This window comes from Xyrauchen texanus, chromosome 18 (assembly GCF_025860055.1).
Source record: "Xyrauchen texanus isolate HMW12.3.18 chromosome 18, RBS_HiC_50CHRs, whole genome shotgun sequence".
In the NCBI taxonomy this organism is placed as follows: Eukaryota; Metazoa; Chordata; class Actinopteri; order Cypriniformes; family Catostomidae; genus Xyrauchen; species Xyrauchen texanus.
In genome coordinates this window covers 20,855,618-20,875,887 of record NC_068293.1, presented here as the reverse complement: position 1 = coordinate 20,875,887, position 20,270 = coordinate 20,855,618, and the positions used below count along the sequence as shown (strand labels likewise).

At 44.5% G+C, this 20,270-nt stretch overlaps 1 protein-coding gene across 1 annotated transcript in view; it reads left to right on the top strand.

Moving 5' to 3' along the window:
• Positions 1 to 2,937: 2,937 nt before the first annotated feature.
• Positions 2,938 to 20,270, top strand: part of LOC127658638 (uncharacterized) — a 47,726-nt gene continuing 30,393 nt past the window's right edge. Inside the window, exon 1 of the mRNA XM_052148017.1 lies at positions 2,938 to 3,067. The gene's annotated coding sequence lies outside the window, so the exon portion shown is untranslated. The remainder of the gene's footprint in view (positions 3,068 to 20,270) is intronic.

Genomic DNA, 20,270 nt, shown 5'->3' with positions numbered 1-20,270 from the left:
TGTAATTACACTGCAGTCAATATGCTCTAAAATCTCTCTCATGGGAAATCTTAGGAATGCTGCATAATTCCGCACTATGTTCCATTAATGAGAGCCTCTCTCTTGTTTTGCTTTTGAAACGCGATGACAGTAATTTCATTATGGTAATTCTAAACGTGCTCTTTGTTTATGTTTTTTCTAAGTTTTGATTGTGTTGTGTAACTCAATTTTAAAAGAGTAGGCTAGTTGTTACATCACTGTCGGGCGCTGTGGTTTAAAGAGAATGACATTGCAATTAATGAAGATTAAAAACAATTGAGAAAAAGTTGTTACAGCCCACTTCTCAACAGAAGTCAAGTTAAACTAGTGAAAGGGATAATTCACCCTAAAAGAAAAATTCTGTCCAAGCCTGTTTGACTTTCTTCCAGAAAGGATATATTAGTCATAATGTTTGGGACTGACAGCCTCAGTCATCATTCACTTTCATTGTATTGAAAAACTGATGCAATTAAACTGAATGGCGACTGAGGATAAAGTTTTTTTCGAACATCAGACATTTAGTGACTGTGCTAAGTGCAGCACTGCGCCCATGTGCTGCGTATTTTTGTGCCAGTGCAAAGCGCAAGTGGGTGTGGGTGTGTTTGCACTATCTATGGGTGTATGCGTGCAAACTGTGGGTGTATTGTATTGTGCCGCAAATCGCAATGTGCAAAAAAAAAAAACTGTGCAAAGACGTTTTAGAAGCACATCTGTTTTCAGCGCAAAGTTTAAACTCAGTTCCTGCATTTGCAGTTTGGAGATTCCACCAGCAGGTGGTAATGTACAAACTCTGAAAATATAGTGGAACATCAAATAATGCCCTTGACAATCACTGTTGTAGCCATTTTATGAAACCAAATATTTATGATTTGTGTTAATTTTTCTAGAGGTCCTGGTTAATTTTTCTATTATTATTAACATTATGTTCATAATTACAATTGTATTTATGATGTAGTTTATATTAGTATTTTCCTGTTATTGTATATTGATTTTTAAATCACTGCCTATGGGGCCATTGAGATATAGGAGAGAGTCAAATGTTTGAATTTGGGCAGGGCCTGATTAAACAGGGGCACCATTTCCAGAGGAGCACCATGAAACAGAATTTTAAAAATGGTCAGTTTTTATTTAAATTGTTATTAAAGTTTTTCACGTAGACTGTTCTGTCACATGGTAAGTGTTACTTTTCTCTGCACTGTCGTTTATTATTACTGGATGAGAATTAAAAAATATATTTTATAGATACTGCTGAGTTAGATTCCATTCACAGGTATGAATCCTTGCAATCATCAGTTTTTATTAAAAATCTCCGTTCATTGTTTAAATGTCTCCTATAATTTCATTATATGTGTTCAGGCCCAGGGGGACTATGGAGTCTTAATCCAGCCCTGGATTTGGGGAGGTTGTTATTTATTAATTTTGGCCACTTTGATATTTTGATTATATTTTAGAATTTTTTGAATTGTAATTTTAATTTAGAAATATTTTTAATAACATTTATCATGTTTCAATAAGGTAATTACATTTTTAAAGCAAAATTAACAAGTAGAAGTAGAAAAAAAAGATCCCTTGATCTACAGCCTAACCTGGAAGGCCGAAACAATCACTGTTAATACTAGCCATTCTTTGTGTGTTAATTGATTAATATGATTATGAATGAAGGTTACAGTTACATAGCACTTTTCTGACACTAAACTCAAACTCAAAGGCAGCCATAGTGCACCAGTATGCTCACCACACACCAGCTATTGGTGGAGAGGAGAGAGTAGAGTTATAGAGCCAATTAATGCATGGGGATTTTTAGAAGGCCATGATTGAGAAGGGTCAATGGGGGGATTTGACCAGGACACCAAGGTTACAACCCTACCCTTTACGAGAAGTGCCCTGGGATTTTTATTGACCACAGAGAGTCAGGAACGTGGTTTAACACCTCATCTGAAGGTTGTTTTTTTTTTTTTTTGTATATAGTGTGTTTGTATTTTTAAAATATAATGTTCCCATCACTATACTGGGGCATTAGGACCCACTCAGACCGCAGGGTGAGCACCCCTTGCTGACCTCCCAATACCTCTTCCAGCAGCAACCTTAGTTTTACCCAGGAGGTCTCCCATCCAGGTACTGACTAGGCTCAACCCTGCTTGGCTTCAGTGGGCAACCAATCTTGAGCTACAGGGTGATATGGCTACTGATACCCATGGATTAATAATCCTTACATTCTCTATTTAACGAAGGCTAAATCCATTCCATGTATTCCATGGAATATGCCCAGCATTCAACAAGGATGCAGTTAATGCACAAAAGAACATAAGTCCATATTTCTATTCTTCTAATTAATAAAGTCTATTTACACTACCAACATCTTATGAATGTGCTGTCTTTGCCTAGATCAATGGTGTATGAGGAAATGGGACTATATACGACACAGACGAATAGAACCTCCGAAGAAGAACCTCCCGATTAAATTGCACTTGGCCCAGCCCATTTCACCAAGCCCATTTGCACCTAGTGTATGCTTGCTCGAAAATACCAAAATGCCATGGCCATGCCCATTGACTTTGTGCATATGACTTAAAGCATAACATTGTGCTTAGTTCTAGGGCTCTTAAAATAGGACCCTTAGTGTTCCTGGAACAAAATGATGGTGAGACAGAATTTTCATTTTTTTTGGTGATCTATCTCTTTAATGATTGGAAGCTGTGCATTCATTTATTATCATCTGTGTGGCTTTACTTTGGTTCACAGGGTTACAGACACAAAAACAAGAAACCCCCCTCCCTCTTGAGAGGACAGGTGGGGGAAAGAGGGCGTATATTTGGGAGGTCCTCTTCAGTGTCTGTGCTTGAGTGGTTCCTATGACAACTGTGAGTGGAGTGGTGTTTGGAGCATGCTCAGTGAGGAGCTGGCTGCTGTAACAATAGCTAAGAGAGCTAAATGAGCTCACATGCTGATATCACATCAAAGTGGAATAGACCTCTGCATGCGCACCTTTGTTTCTGCTGCCATGGTTTGCCTTCTCGTGCCCTACCTGTCTTTTCTGCATCTGAGAGAGGTATGAAACCTAGACAGATATTTTGGATTATGACAAGATACTAGATACTGCTGGTTTATGCTTTTGAAATTGCTCATATTTTTTGCTTGTTGACTGTGAGCATTGTGTTGGAATGAATGGACATATGGTATGGAATGTTGATTTTGTCTGGATGTAATCAATATATCCACACTGTAAAAAGTGGTTACATGTCATTGTTAATTTTAGGTGCAATTTATTCTTGATCTAACCCTTTAAAAAGGATTTTTGTTAGTGTAACCTAATGTATTCAGGTTTATTTAGACTATTCTTATTACAAAAATTTACTTGAATAAAAACAATTTAGATGTTTCAACATGAAGCATATTTTTAGGGTACCTGACAAAATGCAAAAATGCAATAAAACTCAGTTTTATTAGTTTAAAACTAAGTAAACTCATGTTTGCCATGCTTCATATGTTTTTGAGCAAAATGCCACTTGATGAAATCTTCAGCTTGCATTTTGTTGAGTAGAACTGTTCAAGGGAACAGAGTGAATATGATTTGCATACTTCTGCTCATGACAGATCTGAAGCGGAGGACAGACCTCTCATGGTCTCTAGAGGGAAAGGGATATAGAAAAGCGAAATACAATTATACACACTGCACTGTTACACGATCCTTCTGTTGTGAGTTGTCATGCCTCACTGAACCTCTGACGTGTCATTGTGACGATGGAAGGTGAGGGGTCAGGCTGTTTTGCTGTAACAACACCAGTATTTTAGTTTTTTTTTTTAAACCTGGACCCCCATCATGCACCATAAAAGGACAATTCACCCAAAAATCAAAATACTGCCATCATTTACTCACCCTCATGTTGTTACAAGTGTCAATGACGTGACTCTCCTTTTTTGTCCGCATCTGATAAATTATTCAAAAATACATTACAAGTGCAATTTACACAAAACAATTACTTGAATTCACCTCTACTATGATGAATATGTTTTCAAATACTGAGTTCAAATTCATTTATTATATTTTTTTGGGGGGGCTTAAAGTCTCATTAAAAGCTGACGTTCTTGAAAAAAATAAATGTTTGCATGAACTGTGCTGAATAATCTTTTATTATTATTATTTCTTTTAAATTGTTTCTTTGAAACAATTTTACTTTAAAATGTGATTATTATTTGAAAAACATTTGTCCACCAAATCAGTCATGTGGTGCAACCAACATGTAGGTAGAAAATGTGTTGTCATGTGACTAAAATCATACAATAGAGAAGATATCTTTAGACCCAGAAGACTGTGTGTGTGAATATATAAAAACAAATCATAATTTTGTCCAATTAGATATCAATATTTTGAGATTTTAATGAAAAGGCACATTTGGTTCAGGTAATTTGGTGTATCCATGAGAAAATGTCTTGACAGCCTTGCCTTAAACATTCATGATATTTGTAAAAAATATTTATTTTTTCACCTTTCACATATATTTGAAAACTTTTTTTAAATTAATGATGAAGTTCATGATGTCAAGTTACTTTTGGGTTTTTTCCCTTTGAGGCAGAGCCCTGACATGTACATATGTTTTATGTCTTGTGTCTGGATTCAGCCACTTTGGTTGGTTTGATTTATATACTCTTAACACAGAGAAAACTGTGCCAAGGACAATCTTTGGCTGAATTCAGGAGCTTGTGTTTTGTCTTGTGCCTTTTGTATCTGTCTTCAGTGATAACCCCGCCCTCTCATTTGCATTTTTACCTGTCTGATTGTTAGTTGATTGTTTCCACCTGCCCTCCTCGTTATCTCCTTGTTTTCTTCCCTATTTAACCCCATTTTGTTTTTTTCTTGTACCAGTTCAGTGTGGATGTGTTCCCTGTTAGTTGTCTGCCAGTCGCGTCCTGTCCTGTCCTGTCCTGTCCTGTCCTGTCCTGTCGCGTCCTGTCCTGTCCTGTCCTGTCGCGTCCTGTCCTGTCCTGTCCTGTCCTGTCCTGTCCTGTCCTGTCCTGTCCTGTCCTACCCGTCAACTTGTTTGTCACCCTGGACTTTGTTTTTTCCTCTTCGGGGTAGTTTCTTTTGTTTTTGTTATAATTCTTGAAAGATAAAAGCACTAATCACTACTCTGCATTTGAGTCCTACCATTTGCTCTACTAAACCTGACAGAACGAACTGGCCATTTTTGGACTCCGCAGAAGCGATGGGCATATTTTTCCATCAACCCCGGGGGGTCCATTTAGAGCGTGTTCAGCCCAGCTCGACCAGCTTCATTCCCTCCATCAGGGGAAGATGGTCTTGAGGGTTTTTGCCAGTGAGTTCCTCAGAACAGAACTACAAAGAGGCTGGTCTTGTCATTCGAGGGGTTTGTTAGTTACCTGTCCCATTGGGTTCTTTGGGTCACATCCGATTTACAGACAGCCCCCAAGTAGTGACAGTTCCACCATCGCCCCCTCTGATAATGGGGTCCCCAGACCTCCGATGACTCCTAAGTGGATGAGAAGGAAGAAATGCTCAGCTGCACCCCCCTAGCCTGAGCCCGCTGCTGACTGCGAGTATGCGGAGGGGCCTGCTGTTGACCGGCAGGAGGCGGAGGGGCCCGCTGCTGACCTCCAGGAGGCAGCGGTCATTCCTCCGCTGCTGCCAGTGTCCACGGTCATGGAGGCCGTTCTCCAGCTGCTGCAAGTGGTCATTTCCCTTTTTGATTCCACCACCATCCTGGAGCCGTCTGTCCTCACTCCCGTCCTGGTGTCCAGTTCCCTGTAGCCATCAACGAAACCTGTTCAGTTCCCTGTGGCCGTCGACGAGCCTGTTCAGTTCCCTGTGGCTGTCCAGTTTCCTGAGGCCTTCGACAGGTCTGTCCTGTTCCCTGAGGCTGTCGACGGACCTTACCACATTTCCCAGTGCCCGCGCCGCCCTGCCTGACCTTTGCCCAGTGGCTGCCGCCCTGCCTGACCTCATCCCTGTCCTCAAGGCTCCTCCCAGGCTACCGAACCCACCCTCTTCCTGGACCCTCCGCTCATACGGCCGGATCCTGCACCCTACACTGACCCTCCTCCCAGGCCGCCGGATCATGCACCCTACACTGACCCTCCACTTGACCCCACCCCTAACATGAAGTCACGTTTTTGGTGTCCACCCCCACACCCCCCCACCTTGGTCTGTTCTGCAGGACCAATCCTGGACTTTTCTGTTCTCCCCCCCTTTAATCATGTATTTTGTTTTCTGTCTAGATGGTGAAGAGACCCCTTGAGGGGGTACTGTCAGGGTTCTGTCTTTAGTTTTGTTTTTTTCCCTTTGAGGCAGAGCACTGACTTGTACGTGTTCTATGTCTGTTTTATGTCCAGGCACTTGTGTTTTGTCTTGTGCCTTTTGAATGCACTTATGTTTTCTCATTCCCTTGTGCATGATTGTCAGTATTCAGTTGTAACCCCATCCTCTCCTTTGCCTTGTTACCTGTCTGATTATTAGTTGATTGTTCCCAAATGCCCTCCTCCTCATCATCTTGTTTTCTTCCCTATTTAACTCCATTGTGTTTTTGTCTTGTGCTAGTTCATTGTGGATGTTCCTGTGGATTTGTTCCCTGTTAGGTGTCGGTTCCTGTCCTGTCCGGTTTGTCAGTTCTAGCCCTGCTTTTTTGTTATATTTTTACAAAATAGTTTACACAAGGAAAATATTTTAATATCTTTTACTTGATGGTTGCACCACATTACATTTTTAAAGTCATAATTAATTATTATTTTTTTTCAAACAATTTGTAAAAACATCATGAACTGAAAGATTAGTGTTTTAAACCAGATTTTAATATATATATATATATATATATATATATATATATATATATATATATATTTCCAACTTTTATTTTTATCACCTTGGACAACCTTATTTGTCAATGACCCACAAACCTGTACAAATTTCTTTCTACTGTGAAACACAAAACGGTCTGTCATCATTCACTTTCAGTGTATGGAACAAAGATGCGGTGTGAGGCGATTGAGACCAACATAGTGTCTAACATCTATTGTGTTCCATGCAAAAAAAAAAAAAGTAGTTTTCAGAATTTTCATGTTTGGGTGAACTATCCCTTTACAAAGGAATGCACAGGGCATGTATTTGCAGGAGACCCATCCTTCTGCCCTAATGAAATGCTCCACTGATTTATTGTGTGTTTGTGAGGGCACAAAACTGGGTCTTAGATGTGAACAGGCTTGATGCTTTTACTCGGAGATAATCGCGGGAGTGTCTGTTGCACATGGGGTGAAAATGGGCCACTTCGTTCTTGAACAGAGAGCCCTCAATATTTCATTCAGTTAGACAGCAGAGGGAAAGAAAATGATAGGGAAGGACAGAGTATCTCAGCACAAAGGAAATAGGAAAATAAATTGAAGTGACAATATATTGCAGGTTTGCATAATAGCTGTCCGGGGATAACGCCTTTGCTGTGGGAGTGAATGAAGCAGCAAGGGTGGGTGGGCATTTAATAGTGTAAAAAAATTGCCCTTTCTATATAAACTACTTCTCACAAGTATGCCTTGTAATTAAAAGGAACCCCTGTAAATCATTTGGCTTGCCTTGTTCGGTGAAATATTGTCCATTTATAGGCTGACTGTAAATTATTTATGTAGAGTTATATATCTAAATAAGATTTTTAAGAGTGCAGACATTTGTAAAATCTTGCAATTTTGCCATTTCTGTCTGGTCAGTGCCATCAACAGAATTCTCAGCATGTTTATGGAGAAACAAAAGGAGTTTGCTATGTGGACTGTCATAGTTTCTGTTATGTTCATGCATGATGAATGCTTGGCATAATTACACTGAAACAACTGTATTTCTTCAGCAGAACACAAACAAAGATTTAAAAAAAAATAACTCTGCACTGTAGGTCCATACAATGCAAGTGAATGGTGATCAGCTTAAAAAGCACTTAACAGAAACATAAAAGTAATCCATATGACTCCAGTATTTAAATCATTATCATCTGAAGTAATATAATAGGTGAGAAACAGATACATTTTTGTCATTTTCTACTCTAAATCTCCACTTTCATATTCACTTTCATATGTGAAAGTGAAACTAAACCGGCACCACATGTGACTTTCAGATGGAAAATTGAAAGTGGAGATTTAGGGTAAATAAAGGACATGTATTCCCACACCTATTATATTGCTTCTGAATATATAGATTTAACCACTGGAGTTTTATGGATTACGTTTATGTTTCCTTTGTGATTTATTTTGAGCTACAAAGGTCTGGCCATCATTCACTTGCGTTGTGTGGACCTACAGAGCTGAAATATTCTTCTAAAACTCTTTGTTTGTGTTCTGCTGAAGAGAGAAAATCATGCACATCTGGGATGGCATGAGGGTGAGTAAATGGTGAGAGAATTTTCATTTTGGGGTGAACTATCCCTTTAACTGTTTTCATGGTGATTTTATTTTATTTTAATTCTATATTTTAAAAGTGTTGTTATCATGCCACCCTTTAGCCATGGCTAAAAAGCCAAGAAGTGTAGCCATGACTACATATATTCCAGCAAATTTCCACTAGACTAGAGTATTAAGTCTGTGACATAATTGAAAATATAATGAAAAAATAATGATCGTTGTGGGTGCTGCGAAGATGAACCGGTATTTTGGGTCATTTTGTGGATTTTAGCATGGCTAGAATGCTGTATTGACAAATCAGAATCTAGGATCTGTTTTAATTAAATATAATTTTTTTGTCAAATCATCATTTTAAAAATATTTCATCATTCATTTTGGGTTTTCTGAAAGGAAGCTATTGTAATCATGGTGTTTTGCGAGTTGTATCCTGTTGGATTTTGCATTCAAATGGAGACAATTTGAAATGGAGATAATCATGCCCAGCCTGCATCTTACCCATTTGGACTGTATAGTTTTCTGTGAAAGGTGCACCAGCCTACAGTAAGCAGAGATGACAGCTGATCAATTGCGGTCCCCTTCCTCTCCCACTCCAAATTCCTAATCTCCCCTTTTTCCCTAATCTGTTCTCTTTTGCTCTCACCTCATCACCCCCCGATGAAAGCCCATTACTGGCTAACTGGTTTCCGACGGAGACTGGGGCTCCTTCACGTAGAGATCCGCTGCTTTGATCCTGTCTTCTTTCATGAAGAACACCAAAGGAGCTGGTGTGTGTGTGTGTGTGTGTGTGTGTGTGTGTGTGTGTGTGTGTGTGTGTGTGTGTGTGTGTGTGTGTGTGTGTGTGTGTGTGTGTATTTATCACTTTGTGGGGACCAAATGTCCCCATAAGGATAGTAAAACCCGAAATTTTTGACCTTGTGGGGACATTTTGTCGGTCCCCATGAGGAAAACAGCTTATAAATCATACTAAATTATGTTTTTTGAAAATGTAAAAATGCAGAAAGTTTTCTGTGAGGGTTAGGTTTAGGGGTAGGGTTAGGTTTAGGGGATAGAATATAAAGTTTGTACAGTATAAAAACCATTATGTCTATGGAAAGTCCCCATAAAACATGGAAACACAACATGTGTGTGTGTGTGGGAGGGCCCCTTAGGATAGGGTTGTGTGGGTCTTATGATGCTCTCCCAATGGACAGCTATTAGGGCTCACATGGAGCTGTTGAAACCTGACAGCCAAAGGCAGCTCCTGAGGACATCGGAAAGCCCTACTCTGAGAGAAATGCTAAGGCTGTTCAACTGTATAATCTGTGTAATGCCCTAGCTCTTTATGCACTATATTGGCATATCGGCTCTTTGTAATGTGGTGTTGTGGTTGAGATGTTCTCACTTGCCTTGTGAATATTTGTTAATTAAACCGAATAGATAGTTCACACAAAAATAAATATGATGTCATCATTTACTCACCCTCATGTTTTTCCAAGTCTTTATGACATTCTTTCAAGGAGCACAAAAGAAAGAAATTGGAAATATTCTCTCTGCATTACCTTACAACAAAAGCATATAGTGACTAGGAGAATTAGTCTTTCTTTAAGCACAGAGGCAGCTCCCTCCTGGTGTGAGTTCATCATCAGGCACTGGTAGATTTTACTCATATGATTTTCTGGACTAATCAGAGCATTACTCCAGGATTGTGAGGTCCAGTACAGACCGTAATGAAGGAAAAATTTGATATTTTACAGCCGACTGTAGAGGAAATCTCATAGTGTATGATGCTCCATTACTCAAACCTGAAGTTATATGGCGTGAAACCAATGGAAATCAACCATGTGCTGCCACAACACTAGACAATGAAGAAATGGAGATGGCAAACAGTGGAGAAAACTTGCCTCACAGTCTCCGTCTTGCCACCCAAGATCGCACCCATTAACATGGTCTGTAAGTGTGTAATACCTAGTATTTTTAGAATATGTTCACATTTTAGAAGTTGCATAGTGTAATCCAGCGTAGTGTATTTATCCAGTTTATAACTGATAAAATAACTAACTACATCTCAGAGTTTAATGGCATTTTGTTGCTTATGTGTGAATGGAAGCAAAACGGAAAAAAAACGGAAACTGTTGCATGTGTGTATAGCCTATGTGGTACATTTACCAGTAAAGGCAATCTAACAAATTTTACTGAAATTTACCAGGTTGCATGTTTGAAAGGGGCTTTTGTCTGTTTAGCCCATCTCTGAGTGAGTCACGAGGCCATCTGCTTCTTACAGTTATACATCATTGCAGCATTACAGTTGCTGTTGTTTATCAATGGAGCTCTTGGATTTTCCTCTTCTCTCTCATGTTTGCTCTTATCCCTCCTCACTCTACCTCTCATCGCTCACATCTCCTGCTCTCCACACCTAACCCTCTTATCCGGTTTACGGCTCTCACCAGTCAATCACTCTTTCCTGTTCTATTCCATTCCTTTCTGTCCTTGGCAAAGATTTCTCTGTGTTATCCTTGCCATATTTCACACTGGATCCAAAGCGCTCTCTCCTTCTCTCTGGAGATTAATAACTGTGAAATCTCTCATATCTACCTCAGGTCTGTGGGTTGTTGTTGTTATTGTTACTGTTGCCAGAGCTGCTGGTGTCATAATCCACCCTATGAAAACAAAAACAGAGACACGCTGAGGAGTAATTAAGAGAGAGCCTGAGCTGCCTATAGATGACTTGTAAAACCTCTATTTGTCTATCTGCTGCATTTATTTACTCTCCTTCAAGTATAAAAGCCTATATTATAGTTCTCATGTAAGTAATATTAGAGTATGTTTTGTGGTTAGAGGGTTATGCTAAAGTGTTTCACAATTAATTATCCTTACCTAAATGAGTAACGATCCGGTCACTATCACAAAATAAAACTAGATAAGGTGAGTCTAGAATGGGTTTATTTTGCAGAAATGACTGGCAGAATGTAGATTATCCTCATTACATGGCTACTCTCCAAAATAAAAATAAAAAATGGATATGCAATTGTTATGAACAATTAACGAGGCAGACGAGGAGATGCGGATCCAAACGCAGTTTGAGTTTATTTGACCAGAAAACAACAAATGAACAACCCACGATGGGGAAAAGAAACATAAACTAAGTAAGCTGACCAGGGTAGACACGAACAGGGCACTAGGAAGAGACGCACACGCCAGGACAACATCAAACAACGATCGACGAAGACTGAACAAAGACACGGGGTATAAATACACAAACATGGGAAAAGGGGCCAATGAAAGAACAGAACTCAAACAAGATAACAAGGTGATTAACAGAAACCAAAGGCAAATTAACAAGGGCAGGTGCAAACAATGAACAGTGAACACAAGACTATGGAGGTACAAGCGTGACAAAAGTGAAAACTAAGGAATACCAAAAGTGACAAAATCACAAACAAAGGGCAACAGAGGGACAAGACAGGGTAACCGTTACATAGCCCCCCACTTAAGGATCGGATACCAGATGATCCTTGATAACAAACAACAAAAAACTCCACAAGAACAACATGAGGGCACCAGGGGCAAACAGACAGTACAAGTGGGCACATGGGCAGACAGGCAGACCAGGGGGGTACACTGGGCAGGCAGGAAGTCCGGGGGGCACAGAGGGCAAGACAGGCAGGTCCGGGAGGTGCCAGGGGCAGATAGGAAGTCCGGGGGGGAAATGAGACAGTCCACGAGGGCACGAATGGAGATGAGAGTTAGGGGGCCAGGGAGGTATCGACCGGACAGGGACAGGTTTTGATGGTCTGGGAGCTGGCCACCGGGCAAGGACAGGTTTGGGGAACCTGGGAGGAGGCCACTGGACAGGGACTGGGTCAGGAGGCCAGGAGAGAGGACTCAGGACGGGAACAGGGTCAGGAGGCCTGGGTGGAGGCCACGGGACAGGGACTGGATCAGGGGGCCTGGGGAGAGGCCACGGGACTGGGGCTGGGTCAGGGGGCCTGGGAGGAGGCCACAGGACGGGAACAGGGTCAGAAGCCCCGGGAGGAGGCCACAAGACAGGGACCGGGTCAGGAGGCCTGGGAGGTGGTCGTGGGCCAAGGGCCGGTTCAGGGGACCTGGGAGATGACCACAGGACAGAGGCCGGTTTTGGTGGCCTAGGAGATGGAGTGGCCACAGGGGAGGCCGGCGGAGCCGCGTGAGGCGGAGCCAAGGAGGACCTCTGAGGCGGAGCCGAGGGAGGTGATGGCTCAGAAGGCCCAGAAGGCGGAGCTGGGGGAGGCTCAGGAGGTGGAACCGAAGGAGGCTCAGGGGGCGGAGCCGGGGTAGGTGGCGCCGTGGGAGACTCTAGGAGCGGAGACCAGGAAGACTCTGGAGTCTCTGGGGGCAGAGACGTAGGAGGCTCTGAGGGTGGAGCCGTCGAAGGCTTGAGTGGCTTGAGAGGCGGTGCCGGAGGAGGCTCGGGAGGCGGAGCCATAGGAGGCTCTGAGGGCGGAGCCGTCGAAGGCTTGAGTAGCTCGAGCGGCGGAGCCGTAGGAGGCTCGGGAGGCTCGGAGGGCGGTGCCGTCGAAGGCTTGAGTGGCTCGAGAGGCGGAGCCGTGGGAGGCTCGGGAGGCTCTGAGGGCGGAGCCGTCGAAGGCTTGAGTGGATCGAGAGGCGGAGCCGGAGGAGTCTCGGGAGGCGGAGCCATAGGAGGCTCGGGAGGCTCTGAGGGCGGAGCCGTCGAAGGCTTGAGTGGCTCGAGAGGCGGAGCCGTAGGAGGCTCAAGAGGCTCTGGGGGCGGAGCCGTCAAAGGCTTGAGTGGATCGAGAGGCGGAGCAATAGGAGGCTCTGGGGGCGGAGCCGCAGGAGGCCCCGTAGGCGGAGCTCTGGCAGGCTCGAGAGGCTTGAGGGGCGGAGCCATGGCAGGCTCGAGAGGCGGAGCTCTGGGAAGCTCAGGGGGCGGAGCTCTGGAAAGCTTGGTAGGCTTGAGAGACGGAGCCCTGGAAGACTCAAGAGACTTGAGGGGCGGAGCCCTGGAAGACTTGAGAAGCGGAGCCCTGGAAGGCTTGAGGGGCGGAGCCCTGGTAGGCTCGAGAGGGTTGAGAGGCGGAGCCCTGGAAGGCTCGAGAGGGTTGAGAGGCAGAGCCCTGGGACGCTCGGAGGGCGGAGCTCTGGAAAGCTTGGGAGGCTCGAGGGGCGGAGCCCTGGTAGGCTCGAGGGGCTTGAGGGGCGGAGCCCTAGAAGGCCCGAGAGGATTGAGAGGCGGAGCTCTGGGAAGCTCGGAGGGCGGAGCTCTGGAAAGCTCGGGAAACTCGGACGGCGGAGCTCTGGAAAGCTCGGGAAACTCGGACGGCGGAGCTCTGGAAAGCTCGAAACTCGGACGGCGGAGCTCTGGAAAGCTCGGGAAACTCGGATGGCGGAGCTCTGGAAAGCTCGGGAAACTCGGATGGCGGAGCTCTGGAAAGCTCGGGAAACTCGGATGGCGGAGCTCTGGACAGCTCGGGAAACTCGGAGGGCGGAGCTCTGGAAAGCTCGGGAAACTCGGAGGGCGGAGCTTCGGAAAGCTCATTAAACTCGGATGGCGGAGCTCTGGAAAGCTCAGGAAACTCGGAAGGCAGAGCTCTGGAAAGCTCGGGAGGAGGAGCCCTGGAAGACTCGAGTGGTGCTGGCTCTTGGACGATCGAGGCTTCTGGTGCTGGCTCTTGGACGGTCTTGGTTACTGGCACTGGCTCGTGGACGGTCATGGCTACTGGCACTAGCTCTTGGACGGTCATGGCTTTAGGCACTGGCTCTTGGACGGTCATGGCTTTAGGCACTGGCTCTTGGACGGACACGGCTACTGGCTCTGGCTCTTGGACGGTCATGGCTACTGGCACTGGCTCTTGGACGGTCATGGCTTCTGGCACTGGCTCTTGGACGGTCATGGCTTTAGGCACTGGCTCTTGGACGGTCACGGCTACTGGCTCTGGGACGGTCGAGGCTACAGGCGCTGGCTCTGGGACGGTCGAGGCTACAGACGCTGGTTCACCGACATCGGAGGCTACAGGCGCTGGCTCGCTGACATCGGAGGCTACAGGCACTGGCTCACTGACATCGGAGGCTACAGGCACTGGCTCACAGACATCGAAGGCGACAGGCGCTGGCTCACAGACATCGGAGGCGACAGGCGCTGGCTCACAGACATCGGAGGCGACAGGCGCTGGCTCACTGACATCGGAGGCGACAGGCGCTGGTTCACTGACATCGGAGGCGACAGGCGCTGGTTCACTGACATCGGAGGCGACAGGCGCTGGTTCACTGACATCGGAGGCGACCGGCTCGCTCACCGTGACATGCGTGGGCTCTGGCTCGCTCACAGTGATATGTGCGGGCTCTGGTTCACACACAGTGATATGCGTGGGCCGGGAGGCGGAAGCCTGTATTCTCCTCCTCCTCCGGGCAGACGAAGAGGGCCGCGCTGGCTCGTTGACAGGCGTGAAAGGGCGAACCACGGGCGAATGGAGGGTCAATACTGTGGAGGCGCTACGGGTTCTCCTCGATGATGTCCACTGTTAAAGGAGAACCACAGGCCTGTAGGGTCTCCTCAACGAACGCTGAGCGTCCAGTCACGCGTTGCCGGTGGCAACCGCTCCTTCAGCCCGCCACTCAGGTTGCCTCGGAAGAAGACCACAAGGGAGGAATTAGGGAAGTCTGAAACGTTTGCCAGAACAAGAAAGTCGTGGATGTGGTCTTCTATCGGTCGGTCCCCTTGCTTCAGGCAGAGCAGTTCGTAGTTCGCTCTTAGAACCGCTGGATCCATGTTCTTGGTCGATCGTTCTGTTATGAACAATTAACGAGGCAGACGAGGAGATGCGGATCCAAACGCAGTTTGAGTTTATTTGACCAGAAAACAACAAATGAACAACCCACGATGGGGAAAAGAAACATAAACTAAGTAAGCTGACCAGGGTAGACACGAACAGGGCACTAGGAAGAGAAGCACACGCCAGGACAACATCAAACAACGATCGACGAAGACTGAACAAAGACACGGGGTATAAATACACAAACATGGGAAAAGGGGCCAATGAAAGAACAGAACTCAAACAAGATAACTGTGGTGTTATGAGTACGTTAAGAACTCCATTACCCGGCAGGCCACGGGGCAGGACGGGAAGCCCGGGATGTGATGTGAAAGCTGTTGAGTAAAGTATGTTAAACCAGCAAATACACCTCGCCTGCTTATTATAAAGTTTAAGCAAAGCAACACATGGTGTCAGAAGTGGCCGTGAGCAGCTACGGAAGGAAGATTTGCCGCGGGAGAACGACGGAAAATAAAGAAAAATATCCGGTCGCGTGAGTGTAACGTGTTAACACGGCAACATGCTAAAAGAGTTTGCTACGGCGTGTGATAGCTACAAGTGGCAGTGGAAGTGAAGCGGGGACGAGGGACAGATCGTACAAGTAGAAGAGGATCTTGTGCCCGAATCAGAGGACATCCAGCAACGAGAGAGGGCTGGGGAAGTCCTGATACCTCGACGTTCAGTAATGGAGAGGCTAAGTCCACCCACTTCCATGCAACTGACTGGTAATCTTGCTGATAATTGGAAGCGTTTTAAGCAAAGATTTAATATATATTTAGCAGCAAGCGGAGCAGGGGTGAGGATGAAAAATTGAAAGCTCACATCCTTTTGCATGTTATGGGAGAAGATGCTTTGGATATATATAATAGCTTTCAGTTGGATGAAGCTAATCTGACTTTAGCAGAGCTAATGACAAAGTTTGAAGAGTACTTTGTGCCTAGTCAGAATGTGACATTTGAGAGATATAAGTTTTTCACCCATGATCAAAAGCAAGGAATACCTTTTGACCAGTACTTAGCAGAGCTTCACATACTAAGCAAAACATGTGAATTTGGCACCCTGAGAGATTCACTAGTGAGAGACAGGATTGTTTGTGGCACAGTGGATAATGCACTTAGAGAAAGACTGCTCAGAGAGACTGGACTTACATTAGACAAGTGTGTCACTATGTGCAGAGCAGCAGAAACCACTCGAGCACAAGCAAAAGAGCTTCGGAGAGGTGAAACTACAGTGCATGCTGTACATAAAGAACAAATGAAAAGGAAAACATTTACTAAGCAAAAAGGCCAGAAAGAGAAATCTGAAGAATACAAATGTGGTAAATGTGGAGGCAGCCACAAGCCAAAATCATGTCCTGCATATGGAAAATCCTGTAACAAATGTGGAAAGAGCAATCACTATGCAAGATGTTGCAAGTCAGCTTTTAAACAGAAAGTTCATGCAGTTGGTGAGGATGAAGAGGAAGACGAAGAGTTCATTGTAGATGTGGTGCGTGCTCATAAAACAGAAAAAGAGGAGTGGATTGTGCCAATAAAAGTGAATGAGACAATAATACCATTCAAGCTAAATACAGGTGCCCATGTAAACCTGTTATCTTTTGACGACTATAAAAAATTGACAGTAAAAAGCAAAATTCATCCTATAAAAACAAAAGTGACAGGATACACTGGAGAACGTGTTCCTGTTAAAGGCGGATGCATCGCAACCTTCAAACACAGAGGCCAGCAGATAAGAGCATTGCTGCTGATCGTGGATACAAGTGCACAACCAATTCTGGGACTCAAGGCATGTACAAAGCTCAATCTAGTTAAAAGAGTGTTTGTTGTGACATCAGATACTGCAAATGATCATGACTCACTCATGGAGGAGTATAAGGACTGTTTCGAAGGACTTGGATGTCTACCTGGAGAACACAAAATACGTGTGGATAAAAATGTGCCTCCTGTTGTGCATCCTTGTAGGAAAATCCCTTTCGCTAGCGTGGAAAACTGAAAGAGGAACAAGCGCAGCATGGAAAAATTGGAAGTCATCAAGAAAATAGATGAGCCAACTGAGTGGGTGAGCTCGCTGGTTGTTTTGCAAAAGAAAACAGGAGCTCTGAGAACGTGCTTGGACCCAAGAGACTTAAACAAAGCGATAAAAAGAGAACACTTTAAGTTACCAACAAGAGAAGAAATCATGGCACAGTTTGCTGGAGCTAAGTGGTTCAGTAAACTAGACGCCTCGATCAGGCTTCTGGCAGATGAGGCTGGACGAGGAGAATTCGAAACTGTGCACGTTCAACACACCTGAGGGCAGGTACAGGTTTCTTCGCCTGCCGTATGGCATTTTGTCAGCACCTGAAGTCTACCATAAGACTATACACATGATCTTCGAGCACATACCAGGAGTAGAGACCATGATGGATGACATCATAGTCTGGGGCTCGCATCGAGAAGAACATGATGAAAGACTTAGACATGTGTTAGACAAGACAAGGGAAGTGAATCTGAAACTTAACAAAGATAAATGTGAGTTTGGAGTGAAAACACTTACCTTTGTGGGAGATGTTGTCAGTGAAGAGGGAGTGAAGCCTGACCAAAAAACGTCAGCAATCAACAACATGGAAAGACCAAACAACAAAGATGAGGTCAGACGTTTTCTGGGAATGGTCACCTATCTGGCCAAGTTTGTCCCACAGTTGTCAGCACAGTCAGCGCCTCTCAGGAGTCTTCTCGAACAGAAGAATGAATGGATCTGGTCTCATGAGCAGGAGAAATGTTTTGTGAAACTGAAAGAGACTCTGACACAGGAGCCCGTGTTAAAGTTTTATGACCCAGAAAAGAGAACAAGGATCTCAGCAGATGCGTCACAGTATGGCCTGGGTGCGGTGCTGCTGCAGCAATACGACGAGCAGTGGCTAACTGTCGCCTATGCATCCAGAGCCTTGACAAGCGCGGAGTCCAGGTACGCTCAAATCGAGAAGGAGCTATTAGCGAGCATGTATGCATGTGAACGCTTTCACCAATATGTCTATGGTCAAGCTTTTGAAGTAGAAACTGACCATAAACCTCTGGTGTCCATCATGTCCAAACCTCTGAATGACTGTCCTGTACGGATACAACGCATGCTAATCAGGCTGCAAAAATATGACGTGCACATGATATATACACAAGGGAAATACATGTACACCGCCGACACCTTGTCTAGAGCAGTAGATAAAGGGGAACGTCCGGACAGCGAGAGCAATGCAGAAATACAAGCATACGTGGACATGATTGTGACAAATCTGCCAGTAACAGCGGACAGAACAGAACAAATTAAGAGAGAGACAAATGCAGACGAAACAATGAAAGAACTCAAGTGTGCAATACAGAAAGGATGGCCTGAAAACAAAAAGGATTGCCCCATGAACATAAAAGACTATTGGAACTGCAGAGCCGAGCTCACTGTTGTGGATGACTTAGTGTTGAAGGGGAGCAAGTTTGTTATTCCATCATCATTACGTAAGCAAATGCTCCAAAAGATACACGAAGGCCACCTCGGAGAAGTCAAGTGTAAACGACGGGCAAGAGAAGTAATGTACTGGCCGAGAATCAACCAAGACATCAGCCAGACAATAGCGTCATGTGAACTTTGTCGCACCCACAGGCCAAAACAACAAGATGAGCCGCTGATGACTCATCCGGTGCCCCACAGACCTTACTACAAGGTTGGAACTGACCTATTTGACTGTAATGGAAAGAGTTACATAGTGGTCACTGACTACTTGTCAAACTATCCAGAAGTTGGAGCGCTGCAGTCAATATCAAGTAAGGCAGTCATCAGCTACCTCAACGCTGTCTTCGCCAGACATGGTGTCCCATGTGAATTGTTTTCGGACAATGGGCCCCAGTTTTCCAGCAGCGAGTTTGCTGCCTTTGCCAAAGAATGGGGGTTTCAACACTCTACGTCGAGTCCAACCTATCCAAAGTCCAACGGCTTGGCAGAAAGCTCTGTGAAAACAGTGAAAAACATGATGAAAAAAGCGCAGGACAGAGATGACTTTCAGAAAAGCTTACTGATCTATAGGAGTACACCTCTACAGAACGGGCTATCACCAGCCCAAATGCTGATGGGTAGACGCATTCGCTCTAACCTACCAATAAATGAAGACCTGCTTACGCCAAAAAGTGCTCATAAAGTCAGAAAAATAAAAGAGGAACAGAAAGCAAAACAAAAACATTGGTTTGATCGAACGGCAAAGCACCTGCCAATGCTGAAGCCTGGAGACATGGTGCGTCTCAGGGACATCGCTACAGGCACATGGAGACAAAAGGGACAGGTGGAGGAGGAAGTTGCTCCACGCTCCTACAGGATCCAGACGGAGAATGGAGTGTTTCTGAGGAGGAACCGCACGGATCTTCAACTGCAGCTGAATGAAAAGGACACTACAGCTCAGGAGATGGTTCAGCAGGACACGGTTGAATCTACAGAGCTAACTGACAGGGGACTAACAGCAGTGTCTGTGTCACCAACAGCTGCGACACCTACTAAACTGTTGAAATCGCCAGCTGCTGAAATACAGGCTAGACCTAAGAGACATGTTCAGCCACCTAAAAGGTTGATCGAAAGTTGCTAAAGTTTCTTTTGTTTAGTTGGTGGAACAAAGGAGCAACATGGACCTTTAAGTTTGTCTATATCTAAAAAAAAAGTTTAAACTGAAAAGTTGTTTACATGTATAGGTAAGTGTTAAAGTATATATATATACATATATATAAGTATAATAGCACTTGAAGATGGTTATGTTTCTACAGGTTATAAATGTTATTTTGTTATTGAGGTAAATATTATTTTATTAAAGGGGGAAAGATGTGGTGTTATGAGTACGTTAAGAACTCCATTACCCGGCAGGCCACGGGGCAGGACGGGAAGCCCGGGATGTGATGTGAAAGCTGTTGAGTAAAGTATGTTAAACCAGCAAATACGCCTCGCCTGCTTATTATAAAGTTTAAGCAAAGCAACACAATAACAAGGTGATTAACAGAAACCAAAGGCAAATTAACAAGGGCAGGTGCAAACAATGAACAGTGAACACAAGACTATGGAGGTACAAGC